The sequence below is a fragment of the Uloborus diversus genome, chromosome 9, assembly GCF_026930045.1.
Source record: "Uloborus diversus isolate 005 chromosome 9, Udiv.v.3.1, whole genome shotgun sequence".
NCBI classification, from domain to species: Eukaryota; Metazoa; Arthropoda; class Arachnida; order Araneae; family Uloboridae; genus Uloborus; species Uloborus diversus.
This window is the reverse complement of record NC_072739.1, coordinates 84147551-84172680: the sequence shown is the minus strand read 5'-3', so window position 1 is coordinate 84172680 and position 25130 is coordinate 84147551. Positions and strand designations below refer to the sequence as shown.

Genomic DNA, 25130 nt, shown 5'->3' with positions numbered 1-25130 from the left:
ACATTTCCCCGTAGGAGCTCAGATTTTTTGAACTACTAAAAAAAAAGTGATAACACTAAAAGAAAAGTGACTTGAAAGAAAAATTATTCAAATCAAGAAGTAAAATGTAGAAAAACATTTTGTTGGAATCGAACTACTCCCTAAAAAGTCATTGTGAGGAAAGGCAGCGGACAGAATAACAAATCAACACCTATTTTCTCTTTTTTTCCCTTTATTTTACAATTTAGCTAAATTTTTGATATTTAGGTTTTTCCTAGTAAGTTACTAGGAAATATTATGATTTTCTTTTCTTTTGCGTATCTCTTACCTATGACCCCTATTCTGAAAAACTAATCCGTGCTTAAAAAAAAGATATAACTTGAGTATTAGAATTAAAAAACGTTAGGCTCATCCTCATTTCCATATAAACATATACCACATTTTCGTAGCGTGTTAAATATGCCAAATTTTGCGTATTTCATTTAATTTTTAAAATATATGTAATACCTATAAGAATAAGAAACAATGCATTACCCTTGTACAGAAAAATAAAAGAAATATAGCAAACGTCAAATTGCACAAATTTTCAGAAAACTTCACATACGTGTTTCGGGGTTACAAGGAAGCCCCCTTTTCAGTGCAAAAGAAGTGAGCTTACGGATAACAAACACATCCCATAAAAATCAAATGCGTACAAAGGACAATAAGTATGCTAAAACCATTTCCTTCGAAATCAAGCCTTTATAAACATATCATTAAAACATTTATCATGTTTATATTAGTTAAAGTATTTACGATTATGATTTTAGTATTGAAAAAAATACCATTTTGCAGCGTGAGGGGAAAAAAAAGGCCGCTTTTTTCAAAAAGTTGACTACTAATGAAATGGTAATTATCAATCACTGTTGACTAAATAATCTCCAGTTTTTCCCCTTTAAATGTTTTCAGCACATTAAAAAAAAAAAGTACAACACAGACACAAAATATTCTAATTTTACAGTAAAATGTCGAAACTAACATATGAAAAAAGGGATCCAAAGGAGCCCTTTTCATTAAGAGTATTAAAATTCAAACTCCATCTACAAGTACTGCACGCAGAAGTGTTGTCTCCCCTTTAAACTCACCAAGAAAAAAAATCAATTAAATAAAAAGAAAGTGCGCATTTACACAGCAGAAAAGAAATCCGAGCAAAAAAAAAAAAACGCGTCAGAGCTCACTTTTCCACAGCTAATTGCACAGCCAAGTCGTGTTATTTTCCGCAAGCTCTCAAAGCTTGATACGGGAGGTGCGAAATAACTGTAATTAATGTTAATTAGAGCTTCCCCCGTCCACGAATATAGCGGGGGTGACGGTAATCAGGTTGCCTTTTTAACGGCAGTATGTACTAGAGTTTGGAAAGGGAAAAAATCATAAGGAAGAGTGATGAGAACCTGGAAGTGAGGTAAGCATTTTTCTGGAAAGAAAGATTTCTGTCCTTGTTTTAGTCAGACGGTGACGGATAAAATAGGTGTTGGATAAACAAGCAGGAAGGATGAAATCGTCGAGGTTTCGTTTTTGGTTTACTTATTTTTGACTTGAATTCTACGCTCTTCGGGCGAAGACAATAATCACGCCGTTTTTTGCGACAACAAGAAAAATTTGAAAATTGACATTACAAAACTGACATAATAAGCTAAATTTGGCATATTTTAACCTTCATCCCTCCCTTATGCAATAGTAAAAAAATTATTAATTCAAGTTTTGTAACTATACATTTTCTCAAATTTTCAAGATTTTTCAAGAGCTTGAAAATAAAATTAATTTTTTCATGGGCTATTTCTTACCCTCCCAACCTTTTTTTTTTTTTTTTTTAAGAAACAGATCATGCAATTTTTCAAAACTTGAAGGCCTGTTCACCTTATGCGTAAATCCAGCAATGTACTTAGTGAATGCATGCATGTATGTATACATACACCCCACAGATACCAGTTAATTGTTCACTGTTAGAACTTAAACGGTTTTATGAGTCTCTGCATGCATGCTCAATGTGACTTCAATACGTGGTGGGGGCAAAACAATTTGAAGAGTCAATTTAACTCGCTTGAATTTCGGCCGTGGTCAGGAAGGTTGTGCAGAACCAGGGTTGTAGTTTTGGCCGGACAAAACTGATTTTATCCAGGCTACTGGCCAAAACCGGCCAAAACTGAATTTAACCACCATAGAACTGGCCAAAACTAAATTACATGAAAATACACTTCTAATTTGTCTGTATGTGAGAGATGTGTTTTGCAAATAATAAATCTTTTAGTTGGAAGTTTTTTAATTAAGCACATCAATTTTAGATAATTAAATATAATATTAGAGAAGTAATTTACATTATTATAACAATAGTAGTGAACAAATTTCAACTTTCTTCAAAATTAATATTTGAAATTGCTCACAACTAAAACAAAAGACATAAGGAATACAAAACAGCCTGGAACATAAGTATAGTAACTTTTCAGCAGTGTTGATTTTTAATTTTCAAAAGTGTTTCCCCCTATACCTTTACTTTTGTTTTAAAATAATGCCTATATATGTTTCTAAAGAAAGTTTTTTTTTCTCTCATTAATTCTTCTATTAAATATTATTCTCTTCAATTAAAAACTATCTATTCAGATTACAATGTTTCACTCTATTATTTTTTTGATGTTACTGCATATTTTTCATGTAAACCTTATCTTCTAAACATGCTGTAATTTCTACAAACTGTAAAACATACTAGATAAATAATGAAAGAGATGATTGATTATGGTTTGTTTTTATTTTTTTTAATAAATTATTATTTGGTTTTCATTTAAAATTTGATAATTATCTAAGTGGCCAAAACTGGATAAAACTGATTTTATCCCGGACGGTTTAAGCAGGTTTTATCCATGGTTAAAACAACCACTGGCCGAAACTCTTACAACCTTGTGCAGAACCCATAAGACTCTGACGGAACCTATCAAGCTAAGTGAGTAATTTTAGGGCCGTTTTAATTCCAGTTGCTTCTAGAAATCTATGAAGGAATAAATATATCATGGGAATTTTTTCCCCCGTATATTTAAATTCCCTCCGCCCTGCAAGGATTGCAGGAAAAAATATTTTTTAATAATTATTTTGGGAAGAAGCACTAATTTAATTTTTCAAATTACCCGCTAATTCACGAGCTTTATTGAAATATGGAGCAACAATTAACATTAATTTCTAATGAACATATCAAAATAGCCTAACTTTTCATTTCAAATGATAAGATCATATCAGGAAAATAAGTTTCTTAATCATTACGCTAAGATTTACTTTAAAACTAGGAAACATTTTTGACTGTACTCACAGTAATGACCAGAAAAATTCAGTGCAGAACATTTAAATATCATTGACTCTGAGATGAATTATTGCTTTCAGAAACCTATGCCTCATACTTAAGTACGAAGAGTCGCATATAAACTACCAATAACAAATATCAATTACTCGCCGAGAGAGAGCAGAAACTGATTTCCCTATACTACGAAAGTTATTAAAATTTTTAAGTTAAATCTTCATTTTACATGTTGAATATCAAAGTTCGGAGAATATTACAAAAGCATCTTCATTATCGTTTCGGTGAACTGTGATGATTAAGCCAGAAGAAATTAAAATTTCCCTCTGCCTTCACAACAGAAAGCTGCCAACTCGAAAATTCGCGAAGAATGTCATATATTCCTTATTCAGCTGACAGCGTTCTGGTGCAGTAACGGTCATCTTCTAGGAAACAGAGAATCCATAATTCCCTCCTGTTGCAAATCTCGGAACACAAGTTCTGTGATCTCACCTCTTGATCATTAATCTGCCCCCTCGCAGACAGTTAATCGAGGCGAGATTATAAACGCCAAAGATCTCTGTTCCCGTTCCTCACTTTATCGCTTCTGGATTCGCTTGGTTAAAGTAACAAAGCCCTCGATTTTGCTAAAGACGTTACGCACTTGCAACGCTAGAGTTGCTTCTCCCCCTCCTTCCGAAATTTATTCCCGCGTCTTGCGGCTTTCAGGCGATTAAATATTTATTGCTCCAGCCCGTGGTTTATATTTTCCGGGGCCAACTCTCTATTCAGCCGTTAATTTCTTGGCGGGAACTTTTGCCTGGGCTCCCCTTGAAGATCGCGCGAACGAATCATTTTAAATTATGAATTATGAATATTAAAACTTTTGATTCTCACCTTCATCAGAAGGGACCGCAGGATGAAAAGCATGTTGGTCACTCACAGGAATACTGTACAAGTGGTTCACGAGTAGCCGCGAGCATAAAAGGACATTCTTCTTAAAAGTTGCGTAATTGTTCAGGAAAGCTGACTCAGAACGGACAGTTTTGGAAATGACGGTCGGGAAATTTTGGGGCTTGGGACAAAATAGGGGAGTCTCGGACGTCCTGTAACTGCCACGCTCTCACCATTTCCAGCAGCGAACATATTCCAAGAAAAGCGAAGGAGGAGAAGGTGTCGTAAAAAAAAAAAAATACGTCAAAAAAATTTCATGTTAAAAGAGTACCTTTTCAGCATTTCGATTTCGTCCAAATTCAATACTTTTCACGAATGAATTCGGTTAAAATCAAAACATTTTACGTGGGATTTTCGCCAAATTTGGCAAAAAGTTCTTTTGATGCTCCAAAAGTTCCATAGAGACGTTTTTCCTTACACAAATCCAGTTTTGTCGGAACTTTAGCAAATTTAGCACAGATGTCCTTTAAAACTTAGGAACTCACACAGGGGTGAGGGGAGGGGCAGAAAATCTGTGAAACGTAATATTTACGCCTAGTGATAACAATGACTAATTTTTTTTAATTTGAAAAAAAAAAGTCCAAAAAGGCCAATATTAAGCTGAGTCATGAAATTGATCTGTCCTACGCGTTGACGAGAAATTTTGCACTTTTTTTTTTCTTTTATTAAGCCTGATAGTTGAACATGCGTCACTTGACACAACTTTTATTTTCGAGGTAGACCGTGCAACATTGGGCAACGTAGCTTGTTATACATAAAAAATAAAGGATTTCTGTGAAAGTTTTTTCGGTTAACAATATGTCAATGCAGAGAAAACAACTAAACCTCGTTACATTATAAAAAGCAATTCTCTGTTCCAAGTTGATTTTTCATCGAAGGCAAAATGAACAACTTGAGAAAGATTCTTTGGGAAGACCAGATATTCTTTCAACATTCATTCAGTAAAAATGACGGGGGGGGGGGGCAGCAAATGTTTAAGATGACAATGAATCGAAGTCAGAGGTGAGAACAAACAAACTAACAGCCGTTTGAAAAGGTTGCATGTAAAACTCTTAAGTCCTTTAGCAAAAATTAAAACTGAAAATATATCCTTTAATATAATTTGTAAACGCTTTTAAGCAGTCAGTATCAAAATCTAGAGATGCAGCAGTAGTACTTAAATAACATGAAATGCTTGTCCAGACAAATATAGACAAATATCAGCGCACTAGAAAGTCTCCCGTCTAGGTATGACGGGTGAAATTTGCTTCTACTCTTCTACATTTGAACGATGCAATTGCCAGTTTGGTGATATTTTGATTGTTGAAATTTTAACCTTAACACCAGGGTTGGCAAAAACCCCGGTTTTTTTTAAAAAAGCCCATGGACCCAGGGTTTTTTTTTGGGTTTTTTTAAATAAAACCCAAAAAACCCAACTAAAGCTGGGTTTTTTTAAAAGAAATGTGTTTTTTTTTTTTTTTTTGTCTTTTTTTTAGGGAAAAGGTAGGGTACTTGTAGCATATTGTAGCGTAAGTATATGAACAAAGCACAAGAATTGTCTTGGGGTAAAAAAAGCTGAAAAACTAGTTAAAATTCAGCGTTTTCTGAAGAAGAGTATGAAAGACGACGAAACCCAAGAATGGTGAAGTTTCTGATTTTTTAGTTTCCATGATTACCAACAGTTAAGGCAAAATTACTTCTTGAGTGATAAAATCTATTGTTCGTTTTTAATTACTACTATTTTTTTTTTTTTTTTTTTTTTTTTTTTTTGCATTTTAGTTTATTGTATTTCATTTTTTTATGCAAAACTACTGTAGAACCTCAAGTAGTTTAAATCCCTATTTACTGAATTGCAGCTTAATCAAGACATTTCTTTGAATTTTATGTTGCCTGTTTTTCTATTTCTGTGTACAGATTAAGAAATATTAAACTTTTTTGTAAGATAATGAAAATACTGTACATCCTATTCTGTTTTCTGTCCAACCATTTGTAAAACCTGTTAATTTCTAAAAAAAATATAACTTGTTGATTCGAAATTTGTGACGTGTCGGGTTGCAGAAAATAATTCACATGAAAGCCTTTTAGCTAGAGTAGTTTCCTCTGTACAATCTACAAATATTGAGAAAACCAGACGTGACAGGACTTAGTCAAGATAATTTGAGTTATTTATTGACCAGTTAGAGATAAAAGTTAAATATATATTTTTTAAATCTTTGAAGTATTTTTAATGCCGTTAAGAGTTAAGAAATACTATTAAAGATCAAAATTCATTTTTTATGTCCATTGTCTGTGGTGAAGAACAAATAAAATAGAAGTTTAAATTGTAAAAGTATTTAAATTAATTACTTTTTTAAAAAACTTCTCAAAAAATTTTAAAAAACCCAAAAGTGGGCTAAATAATGGGTTTTTTTTAAATGGGTATTTTTAAAAAAACCCATTGGGTCCAACCCAATTGGGTCCAATCCGGCCAACCCTGCTTAACACCAGTGGAATAATCATAAACTCCAGTAGATAGCGTTAATTGTTTTCGTTTCTTCATTCCCCTGAAATGACCCAGTCTTACCAGTAAAACAGTTAAGTTACCGGATAGAGTTCAGCCTTGTCACAATAAAGCTTTTCCCTGCATGTTAAACATTACCAAAAAATATTATCAAACTATCAAGCCGTGGCGCGAGTTTCATTGTTGAAACACGCGGGTTACTCGATCATCGGCTATTATATATATGAGGATTCTGTTATGCTATGATTGAAAAGAAAATGCATTTATTTTATTATTTTTTTTCTCAAATGTAATTTTTAAAAAAATCCTCTAATCAGTCATAATTATTTCTGTAGCCTGGTTTTGGTTTCTACGCCAGATTTTCCTCAATTCTTGATGGATTTCTTTGATTTACACCTTATTTTAAAGCTTGTGGTGCTGGCTACTGACGAAAAATAGACCCACGGTCAAAAAATTGTCTTTTTCAGCCGAAAAACCTGTTTTAAAGAACCAGAATGAGATTTTCGGTTAAACTTATAACTTTAACTTGCACTATGACCGACAGAGCTGAATAGCTTGATCGGCAGAGCGTTCCTCTCGTAACTAGGAGAATGCGTGTTCGGGCCCACGTCGGGACAATCTGCATCAAATAAATTAGTGAATAACCAATCTGAAGGAATAGAATAAATGAGTAGGAAACGCACTTTGCTGTTAAGAAAACTTGATGTGGTTTTGTGCTAAAGTACTTCTGAATTGTACGGTTTTTTTTTTTTTTTTTTTTAAAGCTTTGGCTCTGGTAAGAAAATTAAAGCATAATGTAAGTGAAAATATAAGTAACAGGTTTAAGATTTCAGACTACAATGGAATTGTTTTTTGTTCAGAAAAAAATAATAAACCGTATATTGAAATATATATTCGTCTAATGACTTTTTGACTCTTTGTACAAATAAAAAAATCACTACCTCAATTTGAAGGATAGAATATATATTTTTTCTTTTCTTTTTTTTTTTTTTTTTGAAAAAAAAAATGCTTAACACATTTTTACTACATTCGAAAAGCTACGCTTAAAAAAGAGCATAGTTCAATTTTTTTTGTATTTTAACCGTGCTGTTAAATGATGAACACGTGCTGCCATCTAAGTTATAACGGTTCAAGCAGCCTGCGGTAACAAATTGTAAAAATTTTCAAAAATAAAAACATTTCTCTTCAATATCTTATCTTATATATTATTCCCCTCTCATTTTAAAACTTATCAGGCTGGCTATCGACAAAAAATAGACTTACGGTTGAAAAATCAAGTTTTCGAAAACGCTCCTTGCTGTTTCAAATCCTTGATGCAGTCTGTAGTTCTTATGCATTTTTTTAAAGCAAAGTTCTAATGCAGTTTTCCAATTTTTTACGTCGCTTTCGGCAAAAAATAAATAAATAAATAAATAAATAGCCTGTGTGTGTGTGTTTATATTTTAATAAAGCTTAAAAGCACTGGACTTGGTTGTTCGGTTAAATTGATAAGATTTTTTCGGTAGAGCGTTCGGCTATAAACTATCTGAACTTCGGGCAAGCTTGGGCTGTTCAACATAATATCAAATTTATATTAGTATTACGCATTACATGTACTCATAACATACACACGTAATAAAATAAATGCAGTGGGAATGCTACTTGGTGTTTCGACTCCTTTATGCAGGCTACAGTTATCATTCGGATAAGTTGACTCTTAATCGAAGGGTGTTCTTCCTTTTTTTTAAGCTTTGACTACATCCAGATCGCTCAGCATAATGTAAGCATAAAAAAGTATTAGATTTACCTAAAGGAAATCCTTTTTGTGCAGAAAAACATTTTCATTGTATGCTGAAATGTAGATGTTTCTAATAGCAGTTTTCAACCTTTTGTACAAATGAAAAAAAAATACTACGCCAAATTAAAACTACGAGTTTCACCCAGTAAACCTTTAATTTTTTATTCGCGCGAATACGATATAAAGCATTAAAATTATTATCAACTTCACTAGCAAGAAATCATTTTCTACTCCTCTGCTTTTTGCTGAAAAAAAAAAAAAAAACATTCTGTCTACGTTCGAAAAATTACACTTAAAAAACGAACTCAGTTCAACTGGTTTTGGTTTTGAATTTTAAGTGTTCGAACAAAGGAGAAACATGTGCGGGCATTTAAGTCGTAACGGTTAAAGCAACCTTCTATGTGAAATAGTTCAATATTCAAAAATAAAAACACTTATTTTCAATCTAATTTATTACTTCTCTAGAATGTTTATTTCAATCGATACGTGAGATATTCGTCATTCTTTAATCAAATTCCATGCATTACGAATAATTTTAAATCGTATCATGCTAGTTAATGACAAAATATAGAAGCATGATCTTAGTATTATTATTTTTTCTGGCAAAAAGCTTTTTTGCTGTTTTTTACTACGCATTCCTTCAATGAATAGCTTTCGTAAAGGAAGGCGCAATTGCTAGGTTTGTTGGGGTGTCGGGCCGGTAATCAGAATGGCGCCAATTTGAATCCGTGCCAATAAATATCTCTTTAATGTTTCTTTTTTTCCTGTCAGATGATCACAACGTTGTATTTAAGGAGGTTTTGTTACTGATGTCTTTAAATTACATATCTTCTCTTCTGCGCTTACTTTTTTTCGGTTCTTCTTCATAATGTTCTTTCTTTGAAATTTTTAAAGAGCGAAATGCCTTATGAAACGATTCGAAGCACAGTGCGGAGTTCCGCACGGGTCGACTAGTCAGTCATAATTCAGAAGCGAAAATATTAAATAATATACTCTTGAGTATTAAGGTATGTTTATGTAAATTAAGGTATGCTTTGCTGACTAGTGAGTTCTTTTTCACGTTATTTTTTAAATTGCTCGAGATAGTCCCAGTAATTACTGGAACTGAAATATGGGATAATCTATTTTAATGTAATAATACGTGAAGGGATATCTTTCGGAACGATTTTCTTCCCCGTTTGTTAATCGATTTTCTTCGTTCTTTTTTTGTTCAGTAGCTGTTGCCGAGTTTTAGAGTTAATAAAAATTTTCAAAACAGATGTTAATTTACGGTGGTATTGAGTAAAAACTCCAGTTTAGCCTTAAATGACTCTTTCTACGTGAATGGATGGTTCGATTTTTAAAAGTTTGATACGGTTGAAAAGGCCTTGAAAAATGCCATTAACAAAGGTTTTCACAAAACGTTGAAGGTCGAATGACCTAGATTCCTAAGGGGGGAAAAAAGTAATAAGCGAAATTCGTGGTTTTTAAATTTGACTCTTGTTTAAGTTGCGTAAAACAACAGTAGAGTTTGAATTAATTTTGAGATCACTTTTTCTACACGATAATTCATTTTAGTGCATCAAGCTTGGTATGGTTGGAAAGCCCGCAAAAACATAATTTAAGATTAAGACATTTTCCAAGTATACGTTCGGAAATTCGAAGGACTTAAATTGACTAGAATAAGAGCTAGCTAGTAGCAAAGAGAAAAATCATTTTTATTTTATCTTATGAACGTGATAGTTTAACGTGAAGCGATTGCTCTGAATAATTTTAGGTGTTGTTATTTCTCGCTTGAGTGTTAATAAATTTAAATTCTTGCTTATTATTAAGCCTTTTTTATAGGCATAAAAAATATTTCACACGACCATTTTAAATGTTTCCGTTTTGGGACTTCAATACTTAATTTTTTGTTTAAATCGAAATACGATTGACTGAAGTTTTTACAGGAACTGCTATAAATAGAAGAATTTTTTATTCCAAAAGTTAACATTTTCTGGGAAAATACTTCCTTTCCCAGCAAAAAGAAAAAGAATAAAAAAGCATGAAAGAAGGCTTAATGCATCTTAAAAATATCGCGAAAAACAAAAAAAAAGCCAAAAATAAATAAAATAATTAAATAAATATCGAAAAATTAAAAATTGGAAAGTAGGGTATTGAGATGGGGAAAAATGTCTGTCTGTCTGCCCCCCCCCCCCCTAATAACTTTTGAATGAATAGTCCGATTCGAACAAACTTTTTTTGTTCGAAAGATCTCGGCGAGGACACCTCTTTCTCATATTTCACTTTTTGATTTGAACTATTTTTTGTTCAATTTTGAACAGTTCAAACAAACTTAACATTTGCGCCTACGGGGAAATTCAAGACAATTCCGAACTGTGAGGCGAATTTGCTTCAAAAAAACTTTGTAGGAAAAAGCGTTTGTTGAAAAACTTGTACATAAAATATTTTTTTGATTTGAACAATTTTCCGTTCAATTTTGAACAGTTCAAATCCCTTAACATTAGCGCCTACGGGGAAATTGAAAGTCAATGTAGCTTCCGTATTTAAAGGCGGATTTACTTCAAAAAATTTTGTTGGAAATAGCTCTTGACGCCAAACTTCAGACTCCGACTCCAAGAATTTAGGGGCACCTGACTCCGACTGCTGTGCCCGACAACTAATCGGACTCCGACTCCCCGACTTTGACTCTGACTTCGTAGCTTTGGCAAAAATTTATACACGGAGGACAAATGACTGACTCCGATTCCTGGATATTCGACTCCGACTCCTTTATCTCAAAATGAAATTGACTCCGACTCCGCAGCTATGGTTTTAACCGTGAATTACTTATTGTTGATATGACTGGTTTTTATTTTCACGCTAAAGTTTTAATTTAGGTATTCAGTTTTCGGCGAATAAACTCGAAGTCATTTATGTTTATACATAAAGACATGCGCAGACGATTTTTTTTTTTTTTTTTTTTTTTTTGACGATGAAAATTATTTCTTTAAGTTGACATTTTATTGTTTTTATTTACTTTGGTAAGTGCATTAATTCATTTAAAAAATTATTTTTGGCAACAGGGGAAAAAGAAACGATTTTTTCTTTTTGTTGATATGATGTATTTATTTTAATGAGCTTATTAATTTTAATTATTTTTTTTTTCGTTTTAAAAGCTGTTAAAGAATTCTTTAATTTAAAAAAGTGTATTAGCTGCTTTGTTTAAAAGGTGCTGCTATTTTATTTGTTCGTTTTTTTTATTTATTTATTTGTTTTTATTTTTTACGCATCTCATTTTTTTTAGATGAGTGAGGAATATTTTTTTATTCCTAGAAATTAGCTTAAAATATTAAAAAGATATGTTTGAAACAATTTGCGATTTTAGCTATTTTTGAGAATATTGATCAGGTACTAGAAAGTAGTATGGGTATACGGGAAAGTAGGCTCGTATAATTCTAGACAGAACTTCTTGTTTTTTATTGCAGCTTTTCCGTCATTTTTGTGCCCCCTGAAAACTCTGAAATTAAGCTCAAGCTTCTAGAGCTTTTGGATAATCCGGCTTTGACTGTGACAGATTTTAGATACCAGCTAAATATGTAAAGAATAGTAAAAGTTTTTTTTTTTTTTTTTTAATCTGCTTTTGGTCAAAAAAAGTCTTTTGTTTTCCATTAAACTCTCATTTGGTTTTTATCTCATACAAAACTGTCCAAAAGTCTTACTTTCCCCTATTTTCCTGTACTTTTAGTTCAAAACTATGCCATCTTTATTGAACTCCAATTGAATGACATGTATTTGCATTAAAATTGGTTAGACATCACATGATGAAAGTTTTTTCAGCTGTCAAAATACAGTGTGTTTATAAAGTCCCGCACCGATAGCGAAAATATAACTTTTTTAAAAAATCAGACCAAAATGTTTTTTTATATATAAATATTAATTCATACCACAAAAAAAAAAAAAAAAAAACTCCAGTCCCAGGCACAGGACATTTGGGTAGCAGTGGGAAAATAAAGAATTGTAGATTTTTTTTACATAGAGCTGGTGAACATATATAACTATATATATATATTTATATAAAAGTTAATTCAAGTATTTTATCGCACTAAAACAAGTGAACTTCAAAAAAAAAACTAATTTCAAGTGAAATTCAGGAAAAACTTTATCAAAGACACAAGAAGTAAAATTTCAACTAAAATTGCATAGCCACCAATAAGGTTTTTTTTTTTTTTTTTTTTTTTTTTTTTTTTTTTTTTTTTTTTTACGATCGAATTAGATTGTAAAGCTTGATTCTTTTTAGTTAAGATGCGTTTTTGAAAATAGAAAACTATTCTTTCTTGTTCGTTAAGTTTTTGTGACATAATAAAATGTAAATCACTCATATAGGGTATATCCAATTTTTCTTTTTCGAGTCAAATAGAGTTCTGCTAAAATTTGCTGAAATCTTCCTATCTAATCAATGATTAATATGAAATGATGACAAATAGCAGCAAAGACTTTTTATATGTATTTATATTACTATTTCTTCAACACATTAGTTAGGAAACAGAGATATTACAGCTTCATTTATTTAATATCAGATTATGTCAATAAGGCACAGGATCACAATTCTAAAAAGTTATTAGATGATGAAAGCAGAAGTACAGGATGTCGAGTGTGAGTTAGATGGACCCTGGCGAAAATGACCAAAATATAAGAATGATTATTAAAAAAATCATGTTAGGTAGTTTGTAAATAAAGCTAGAGAATAGATGTGCTTTTTGTGAGTGGGAATTTTTATTAATCGACTTCAAAAAAGGAAGTTATGATTTCGTATTGCGGCTTTTTATGTGTGTTTTCGAATTATTCCAACACTACTGGACCGATTTGAAATTTTTTTTTTGTTTGTTTGTTTGGAAGGGTATGCTTCCCAGATGGTCACATAGTAATTTGGTCTGGATCTGATAAGGGGTCCCGGAGAAATCCAAGAAACTTTAAATTTCATAGTTATGGTCACGTGGTGTAGCTGTGATCGGTGTATTTTCACACCTAAGCTTTTGGCTTTCTCTTGAACGATATTTAATTCACGCGGCACATGGATGATTATTTTTCTCAACGATGCGCCGCATGGTAATTTTTTATTATAGGTGTTACTAATGTATTTATTACTGCGTAGCAAAGCAGTAAATTAAATATATTTTGCTACTTTAATAGTTGAATCAATTACCTTGATATTTTATTTACTAATAAATAACTTTATTTAGGCACTAAAATATAAAGTTCTTTGTTTAATATTCCAATTTTTAAATATATTTAGTGTTCAATTGAGGAGGAATTGAATACAGAACACCCCTCTCCCACGATTTAATTTATATTCTTTAATTATATACATTATAACAGTGTATGATTTCTGAAGTTTGACCAATATTCTGGATTTACTATTTCACGATGCCGCCAGTTCAATTTGAAATTAGGGTTATATTAATTAGCAGGCTTCAAAAAAAGGAGGAGGTTCTGTACTCGTCGGATTTGTTTTTCTTTGTACAATGTTCCATAAATACTCGAAGACACCTGTACCCAGGGGCGTGCACAAGGAGGGGGGAGGGAAAACTCTTAGCCTGGGCCCGAGCCTGGAGGGGGCCCAATATTTTTGTAACTAACGGTGAAATATAGGGGTAAACAATATGGAGATGGGCCCGGAATAGTCATTTGTGATGGGCTCCAAAATTTCTGTGTCCCTGCCTGTACCGATAAGGAAAAGTCTTATTTTGTTTGAAATGGCATAATTCCTCGGCAGTCTAATGTTAATCAAGTTCAGGTTTGATGAAATTGAAGGAACTCTTCAAATATCATACTCACATTTAAACCGATTTATACTTTATTAACTTCGTATATCGTCTCACTTAGTAAACCAGATTTTATGCTTTTTTTTTGTTTAGTGGTGGTTTTGTTTAGGGGTGGTCTAACTTAGGTTCCATATCTTTGATTTACCCTATTTGTTCTTTAGTGAAAAGTTAAGGGTAAAACAATAAATTTCATGCAATTTCCCTCACAAACGATTAAATATAAAACATATTGATAAACAAAGGCCATAAAACAAAGGTTTATACTTTCTTTACCTATAGTTAAAGAAAGTACTAAAAATATATATTATTAAGAGTAATGATAATGAAAATTTTGAATCAAGGATTCTCTGAAGCAAACATAAAATTCATTCTAGTGGAATTTTTGATCTTCATCTATAGTGAGGCCATGTGAAGAAACATGCGACTTTTATCACGAGTTACATGACACTAATTGCGAAACATAAATTACAATTTACAATATTACAATTCTAAAATTTACAATTTTACAAATTTAAACTTAAAGCGATTTTTTTTTTTTTTTAGTGACTCGTGCATTTGCTTTCGGAAAGCAAACTTTGATAAAGTTGAACAAATGATGAAGACATTTTTTTTTTTTGTACATAGCTACGCATTTGAAAAAGCCTTTCTTCACAGTCGTCGGAAATCTCCGAGACGCTCGCCGTGTTATTTACACCACTAAAAAGCAAAAAATAAATTACTTTTAAATAAAAAAAACACCTTCAAAAAATACCCAGGATCTAAAAAGCAAAAAATAACTGATTACACTTACATTCTATTTCCTACCCAAACATAAAAATGAAATTTATTTTACAATTCCAATACAAAAATCAACTAAACTAAACACCGAATTAAAAAATAAACACTGATTTAAATTACTATACGATGAATTATTTTAAATACCTAACTAATTATATACGATCTCTTAATTTTTAATAACTTTTAAAGTCGGGGCCTCCTATAAACTACGACTTAACGTAACTTAGTAGGTTTAGTTTTAAAGACTAATTTCGCGTATGGGTCATTCCATACGAAATGAGCAAAATTCGCAAAAAAGTGGTGGCTGCATGGTAACAGATTTTTATGAAATTTGGTATACAGGTTCCTTTTATGCCTATATAAAAATATCTAAAATATTTTTGCTTAAAATTTTTTATTTGAAGAGTTACATGCGATTGAAAATTGGTCAAGTTGAACAGCATTCTCATAAATGCTAAATGTTGCACTTTTAAAGGCTTGTATCTTATTAACTATTTAATGAAAGCTTAAAAGTTATATGTTGTTGCAATCTATGGCGTAGGGTAATTAATCTGATATCAGTAAAATTTTCAAAGTTATTATAGTTGACTTTTAACCGAGTTTCAAAAACGGAAAATATTTCAATTTTCTCATAATAAAGCATTTTATTTTTTAATCTCAATCTTTAAGGAATGCATTAGCTTTGATGAAATTAATACCCAATAATGTGCTAAGTATCATAAAAGAAATACCTTACTTTTGAAATTGTATTTTAACTTCTTTGTCTTCAAAATCAGTTTTAAACTTAGTGACATTTTGTAAAATGATGATTTTCCCCTTCACATACACACAAAAATTCAAATGAGAGAAAATTCAGACAACTTTAAAATTTTACAAGAATATAGAGCTGTGTTTCTACTATTTGCTTCAAGAAACTTGAAATTGGTTTTTGATTTCCAAACGTAAAATTAAATTCAGAAAAATAGCATTTTCTTTCTGTTTTATGGGTTAATCCATACAGGTTCAACGGATGGGTGCGCTCGACCATTTTTAATTTTTTTGAAATTCATATCCTTAAAAGCTGCATATGGAAGATGTTTAAAACTACTTTTATTTTTTCTCTCAACTGGACCTTTGATTTTTTAGAGGTCATCAAAAGTGATTTTCGTAGTCAAAAATGGGACTTTTAGACCTTTTCATTTTGGCCAAAATCTATTTGAATTACATTTATGACAGTTAATTTAGCGCTTTGATGTTAAAGTGCATAAACTGATAGTCTTACATGCTGAGTTACGTAGCTGTAAGTTAATAATTAAAATAATGGCAACAGGTTAAAGTTCAAGGCCAAATGTAAAAATTTTACTCATTTCAAAGGGGGTTAACTCACGTAGGAGACAGAAACACAAAATGAAATACGGCAAAAACTAATCACTGAAACCATGCTAAAAAGAATATGTAACTGTTGCTGTGTGTACCCTTTATAGATTTACAACCCCTCAAAAATCGGAAAAATGTCAACAATGACATTTTTAGACCCCTATAAACCAAAAGAGGATGGAATTAAAAAAAAAATTTCCTGGCCAATTGAATATTCCATTGAAGTACTATACATGTTATACATATTGTTTTTAGTATTTGGTTTGTAAAAAAGATACAGGTCTTTGAAATTAAGCAATTTTGCTAGTCAATTCACACACTAAAACAGAAATAAAAAGTGTGAAAACTTCATGGTACCTTCTTGAATTACGTATGTTGTGCCCTATATAATACATTATACTGAAAAAACATATCGTAATTTTCAAAATAATTATTTTAATTTGATAACTTAGAAATATTTGGACATGAATGAGTAGTTTATATTGTATGGAACCTGTATGGATTGACCCTTATGTGAAATTACGAGAATTCAAAGAACTAGATAAACGACTAAATGATGCAAAAGCGAGTAAAACTAACATATATTTCAATTTAAAAAAATGTACATTTCAGCATGAACTTCATAAACATGTTTTTGAGAAAATGAAACACGAAAGAAATTATTAGTTTTGCTAAACTTACAAAATAAAAAGAAGTAACTGATGAAATTTTACCTTAGTTCAAGTTACTCTAGTAACAAAAATACGCTGATACCAATGATTAAAATTTAGTAGCATCTAAGAGACACTTCTATATGTTACGTAAAAAAAATTGAATAAATTTAGAGCTTTCCCTCATTTTCAAAAAAACATCTGAAATAGAGGAAAAAATGAAATTTTTGGAAATTTTCGATTTTTTAAAGTACAATTTCGTCATTAAGAAATTCATAAACAGTTACTAAATTAGAGCAGATAGTTAGTTATAGATAGTTTTTCAATCTGAATCATTTTTAATCTTATTTTTTCATTAAAAGAGCTAGAAGAGTGATTTAAAATATGAAGTAAATTGGTAAAATTTCAATCTTTGTTAATATCTCAGATTCAAAAAAAAGATCCGAATAAATTTTACTTTGCTCTTTCTCAATAGAGAATTGTTTATAGAATTTGGAAATATTTATTTTTTAAGTGTACGTTTGTAACTTATGAAGTAATTGAGTCACAAACTGGCAGCAATGAACTCCGAAAATTTAAGCTTAGCGTAAGCATCAACTTCTAGTTTCAATAACAAAGCAACAAACAGTTTTTAAACTTTCATACTTTGCATTCCCTCATAGATATGCATGGTTTACCTAAATAAAAATTTTCATTGAATTCGAATGGAATGACCCGTATAGTTAAATTAGTGTTGAATCCAGGATTCGGTGGGTTGTCAGTTACGTTATGTAGTTGTTTATAGGAGGCCCCGACTTCAAAAGGATATTAAAAATTAAGAGATCGTATATAATTAGTTGGGTATTTAAAATAATTCATCGTATAGTAATCTAAATCAGTGTTTATTTTATAATTCGGTGTTTAGTTGATTTTTGCACTGGAATTGTAAAATAAATTTCATTTCTATGTTTGGGTAGGAAATAGAATGTAAGTGTAATCAGTTATTTAGAGAGAAGAGGATCAGCAAGGGCAGATCAAGCTTCTAGTTTTGGAGGACGTCACTATTTGAAGGGAGGGTCAAAAGCAATGGCGGACTCATAGGGAGAGCATAGGAGGCAATGCCCTCCTCCCCCCCCCCGTTTTGAAAGGACTTTATACAGTAACAACACGCCTTCCGTGATCTTTATTCAAAAAATCACTCTTTTTTTCTTTTCTTTTTTTTTCTCTTTTTTGACTAATTTATAGCCAATGGACTTGAAGGTACAGTCCCATGTTTCGGTTGGAGGCGTGATCAAGAACTAGTTGTACCAACAGTCGAAGTAAGCAAGCAAAAATGTATTACCTTTTCTTCTCCCTCGCTCTTTCTCTAAAGACTACTGACACTGATTTGCCAAACCAAAAACAATTTTTACTGTGTATTATCTTAATTTGCGATAGAGTGTGTAACTTATAAAAAGTTTTGTTTGCCCATCTTTTCCCGATATTTTTGTCAATCCAATTACTAAAGCTCTGCGCACGCCCCTGATAGGATCAAGACGTGCAAGGCTCCCTTTTAAATAGCGCTGAAGTTCCCAAACTTCAGACCCCCGCGGACCTTCTCCGTAAAATTTAGAAACTTCGCGGACCCCCCCCCCCCTCCTCCCAGGCGCACCCAAAAAGATTTTTTTTAAAAATGATTTGACACAGTTAAATCATTTTTTTTCTAATATATTTTTATGCTTTTTTTTTTATTTAATTATTCATTGTTATGTATATTTTTTCAGAGCTCTGGTCTGGTTCTCATTTCTTACATTATTACTTTGAGTTATGGAAGTAAAATTCTATTTAAAGTTCAATTAGGAATAAAATGTTATCACCACATTTCTACAACAAGTTTACTAATAAAAGTGAACTTTTGAAGTGTTTTGTTAGCCTAGTTTAAGTGTGATAATTTTTCATATCAGTTTTATTTTTATGGCGTATTAGGATTTTAATTATGGTTCGGGCAAACGCTACACTGGCAGTTTTGAAACAATATGAACTTCTTCATATACACAAAATTAATGTGTAGTGTATTTACTTCCGAGAATTCCGACATGGGGAGGGGGATATTGCGTCCTGCATGTACTTAAGCAAGAACTTTTATATTCTTTATAAATAAATGTGCTTTTTTAAAAAAAATTAAATATCGTTACTCGTCCTTCAATCTCAATTATAGTTTACGTTTTCACTGGATAACACCGCGGACCCCGGGGGTCCGCGGACCACAGTTTGGGAAACTCGGAAATAGCGTATAGAATACTGGATTTTAAAGCTTTAGATAAATCTTTAAAATGCAGTGTTTGACATTTATTTTACGAAATTTGCACCTAGAACCCTTTAAAGTTGAGGATATTCTATACGCTATTTAAAAGGGAGCCTTGCATGTCTTGATTATTCATCCTCTTAAAGCCAATCCAAAAAGGACAGCAAGCAACACATTAATAAAACGACACGAAAAAAGTAAAGCATTTGGCCTTATGTATCACAGGAAGAAGACAAATAGGGGAAAAGGGGGCACATGTGATCATGGTATGTTTTACTAGGATAACGTGAAGCAAAAATCTCAAAAGGTACTCAAGTAATAGCAGTACTAGCCCTACTATTTAACCAAACTTTCAGAGCAAGGAGCCAGTTTATGTTCCTGTGGTGACAGCTTCTTTGTTTTAACAGATGCTGATGTACTTTTATCACTTCCTTCTTCATGTAAAAACATATTTTAAACTAGTTAATAAGCTACATTTAATTATTACAAACCATTGAAAGATTATTCACGTAAGTTTTGGCGTAAAAGCGCCAATGTTTAAATTTTGTAATTAAATTAAAAATTCTTTATTTTTGAAAATTAGTTCTAAGGTAGATGATGGGGCACTTGTGAACACAACACGTAGGGGCACATGTGAACAACTCCCATATCCTCTCCGCAAATATAATATTAGTGTAGGCTTATTATAAGTGTTAAAAGAGTTGTTGAGATTTATAATTATTGTTTTGCTGCAATCAGTTTGTTAATTTATCGTCAATTATTATTACATAATTATTAATTATTTATTTTGTTATTTTTTATTTTTTTAATTCATTAATTACTAAAGAGTTGGCTAAAAATTTAGTGGTACATAATATTTGCACGGAAAATAAAGACAAAATATTTTCCTTTAACTAAAAAGTGAAGTTCAGAAAAATTTTTAAATTCATCATCATATTCTGTATGAAGCTTAAACGTACTATATAGCAAGAATATACTTTACATAATAAAATATTCTTTGTATTATTCAGTAGTCTTATAAGACTTTTTTCTTTAGGATCTATTGATTAGAACATACTATGAAACTTTAAAATTTGAAAGTTAGCAGAGTTCTGTAATTCGGAAAAACATTTTCTTAATTCTCTTACACCTACTGTGCAATTCAAACTGACAGTATAGGTTACAAGCCCTTGAATGTAATTAGTATATACGTATATGCTTTATTATAACGAGTTTTTCGTTGAAATATGATGTTCGTCAAATTTTTCAATCCTGTTCACATGTGCCTCAAAGCTTTTTTTTTGGGGCACATCTGCCCCCTATAGGGGCACATGAGAACAATTGAAGACATTTTTTAAAAATTTCATACAGTATAGAAATATTTTTTTAAAAAATCTGAAAAAATTCAATGGCACAAAGAAAAGACTATTCAATCATGCGGACCCTTTTTCTGTGAGAAATTGAAAATATTTTCTGAGAAATTAAGAAATGAGGAAAATAATGTTCACATGTGCCCCCTTTTCCCCTACATAGTGGGGGGGAGGGAAAGGAGGCATTTAAATATGACCTTTTTCGCCACCGACAGAAGAGTTGTCCGAACTACAAGAGACCCCATGCCTGAAATAGCTTAGGGCCCCGTTATGTCTAAATTCGGTCCGGATTACAACAAATGTTGCTCAAAAAAAAGCTTCCCCCTCCCCATCCAGGATTTGAGTCCTAAATTCGCCTGTGGTCATAAGTAAAACATTCACTCACAAATAGGAGGTCTGAGCCAAATTAATGATGTTACGCTTTGAGGGGGGAGGTGAAATTGTGACAATTTGCATCAAGGGGGGTTGGGCACAAGAAGAGTGACATTATGTAATGTTTCTAATAATGTTCAGGAAAAACAGCATGACATGTGACAAAAGCGGTATGGTGAAGTGTGACACCTTAAAAAGTTGAAAAAAGTGTGATATCACTTATATGGACAGCCTCTAATATATATTTAAATCGACTGACGCCAAGTGAGGTACAAATGAAAATTAGCTATATAATTGAAATGTTGACAATTTTGATTTTTACAAGTTCAATCCTACTACTGCAAATTTATACAATTACTAGTGGCACCCGCACGGCTTCGCCCGTAATAGAAAAATTGAAGGTCTTTCGGTTTGCCTGTATATTTACAAATAATGTACAGTGAATTTTCTCGCCAACTGGCTTGTACCGACGTTACAGTTCCACGTTATGATAATTTCGTATCTCGCCAATTGGCTTGTGAGCATGTTACGGTTCCATGTTATGATAATTTCGTAATTTATGATAGTTTTTTTCTTAAAATTAGAATAAAAAAAGAACCACATCGAATTTTCGAAAAATCGCTTCGAGGTGCACACCCCCATGCTATAAACTAACTTTGTGCCAAATTTCATGAAAATCGGCCGAACGGTCTAGGCGCAATGCGCGTCACAGACATCCAGACATCCTCCAGACAGAGAGACTTTCAGCTTTATTATTCGTAAAGAAGATAACAGTTGTGAAGCTCTAATACAGTTTTTATGTATATTATATAAATCAGTCCGTCATAGTTCAATACTCAGGGCCGGATTTAGGGGAGGGCAGGTGGGGCTACTGCCCCGGAGCCTCCACAACAAAGGGGCCCCCCACAATAAAATTTTTACAAAATATCTTCACTTTCACGGGTGGAAAATATCAGATGTATACATATATATCAAAATATTTGGATATATATCAAAGTATCAGATATTTTCGAAAACATGATGATCTTTTCGAACCCTAATTAGGGGCCTCCACTCATTTGTTGCCCCCCGGGGCCTCCACACTTCCAAATCTGTCCCTGTATAATATACTAAAGACATAAATTTGATTTTTAAGTAAAAGGATTAAGTGAAATAAGTCATGTGTTCATTGTATACCTTTAATACTTTTTTTTACTCACATAATCTCCATTTATAAATTCAATTATATGATGTGTGTAAAAGTACAGGCAGGCATTTAAATTTTTATCTATTTTATATTCGTTTGACATGCTGATTGCTTTTTCACAATGCATCATGAATGAAATTAATACATGAAAATGTTTTCACTAGTACTTTAAACAACAAAATAAGCCCCCCCCCCCTTAATTGACCATTCATTCCAGAGAAAATTCCTTCCTTAATATATACCAAAAAGATTGCCAAGAAGAAAATTTTTGAATTTCAGGGAGGGGAAAACAACTTATAACCAAAGTTTTGCAACATATAAATGGTGTGTTTTTGAGTTAAAATGAATAGGAAGGAATCAGGATAAAAATGAAACCATTATATAAAAGTAAGAGATGCATAAAGGAGAGACATTTAAATAATGTTTTGCTGTATAAGCCCTCAAAATGCAGCTTTAGGCTACAGGATGAATTTGCAACAACTCATATCTTTTGGCACTGAAGAAAAATTTTGACTGATTGAAAGTTCAACTTACCACTAGATTTGGTTTCGAACATTTTAGAAAGAAAATGTAAGATATTTTAATAACTATATTAATATGTCAATAGCTGATCAAATTACAGAACATACAGAATTTTTTATTAAAGAAAATTTCTGTATCTTAATTTAAAACATTGGAAACAGCAAATCTTTTAAAAAAATCATTGCAATTAAAGCTTGTCACAGAATTATAAACTTGTCAACCATCATCTCCATCTCATACATCAGATTTTGTCATAAATAAGAAATTACAAAAAGCAAGAAATTAAGTACATATACATTGCACCCTATACCCTGACTGTTCCATTTTTTAATGCGATGTCAGATGATTGAACATTGCGAAAAGTTACAAATGAAATGATTTTTAAAAAATTATTCAACGATCATTTTTAAATGATATTTATGATAGTTGAATAATTTTTTTCATGCAAAAACATTCTTATATTTTAACATTTGTAATTTTTTTGCCATTTAAAACAGCAGTTATTTATTGTGTTTGATGCAAATAATAAATAAAAAAATAACAATAATGTAAAAATGAAAAGCACCGTACTCAATCAAACAGCTAGAGTAACTGGTGGAGAGATTTGTTTACTTATTCATTTTATATCAAGCAGAGAAAGGAGGAAGAGACTAACTTCAGATCATTAATTACATTCTAGAAAAACTAAAAGCAAAGGAAAAATATATAAGTTCTTTGCGTGAACTCTTATCTGAATTTTATACAGTCAAATAGGATTGATATTTACCCTCACAACTAAAAAAACTAATATAAAAGTGGAACAACAGAACTTTTTTTTTTCATCATTAAATTCTAACTTTTATTTTATTATTGGCATTCTAAAATATAGATCTTTCAAAAGAAAACTAATTACGCAAATTCCTAAATGACGCAATACTGAAATTTGTTTCTTTTTTGTAAAAACACTGTTGCTATGCCCTGTTGATTTCCCCTTATTTTTCCCATAATTCTTTTCGAATGACAAGGTAAATAAACAAGCGCCATTGCTTTGTAGAAAAAAAGTTCAAAATCTATAAAGGGGTACGGTACAACTTTGATATGTGCTTCGAAACAAAAAAGAAATTTAAGATACAATAAACGCTAGAGGAAAACATTTTTTTTTTTTTTTTCAGTACAACTTTTTTTTAATTCATTAATACAGTTTCGGAAGAAAGCGTTCAGATCATGAAAAATAGATGGCGCCACAGTTTTTCATAGAGAAAGTCCACAATGTGAAATGACTGTTCCCTTTAAATTCATTACGAAACATGGCGTCCTATAAGTGCATAAAAACAAAAAAATGGAACTCGTTAGTTACTTACTTTCAGAAGAAAAACTTTGATATTCAAAACATTCTTCTCCCAACAACTCTGAATGGGGAATTTTCTTCAATTCGAAAGCGACATCATTTTGACAACTTATCACAGCTGGTAGGCTTAAATTGTTCTATTTCCCTATCGGTGATTCGAATGAATATTCTAACCTGAACTCGAAGACAATTCACAATTCTTGATTTTCCATCAAACATACGATACAATCAGTCCATAAAACCTTCACAGAAGGAACAATAACAATTTCAAATCGTTAACTTTCAGTCAAATCTTCACACATACAGCTCTCCCAAACACAACAAAACAGCTCGTTTCTCTCCTGGCGAGCTTGGCGTTCGCCAAACGCTAGTGATTATTTCTCGAAAAATAGATTGTGTTTCAGCTTTTTTTTTCTCTCTTCTTTTTTTTTAAGTAAAAAATATATTCTTTGCATATTATTTTAACATTTTTTTCTGTTTTTTTTTTCTTTTCTGTTACTAAATGTTTTGCAATCTTCATTGGATATTTTTCCGAACATGACGGGGAAAAATGCAAATTAGTACGGGTAAATCCTTAGCATAGCTTTGGGGACTTGTAACAATAAAAAAAACTTTCAATATGTACTTTTGAAAAGTTGCAAAAATACTGGAATTTTACATGAATTAATAGATGCCATAGTAGTTCCTACTGGGGGGGGAACGCCCCCTCATTTTCTGTTAAAAATTCACGATCCATTGAAAAATGACTTTTTACACGGCGAATTGACTTATTGCACAAAAATTAAAGGTAACGTAGTAAAAGTTTCAAATCAATGAACTTTTCTCATGTTATTTCATAAGAATGAAACTTTGAATAGGGAGAGAGTCTACGGTTACCATCCGTCCCGTATTTTGAAGCCATACGCCACATTTTTATTTTATTTTATTTATTTATTTATTTTATTTATTAATTATTTATTTATTTATATATTTTTATTTTATTTTATTTATTTATTTATTTATTCTTTGAGGTCATTTCATCATTAATGTTGAACTTCAATAATATAGCCCAATTTTGC

The 25130-nt window shown here is 31.6% G+C and overlaps 1 protein-coding gene across 1 annotated transcript in view; it reads right to left on the bottom strand.

Moving 5' to 3' along the window:
• Positions 1 to 24379, bottom strand: part of LOC129230352 (uncharacterized) — a 93931-nt gene extending 69552 nt beyond the window's left edge. The window contains exon 1 of the mRNA XM_054864750.1: positions 24086 to 24379. The gene's annotated coding sequence lies outside the window, so the exon portion shown is untranslated. The remainder of the gene's footprint in view (positions 1 to 24085) is intronic.
• Between the last annotated feature and the right edge of the window lie 751 nt (positions 24380 to 25130).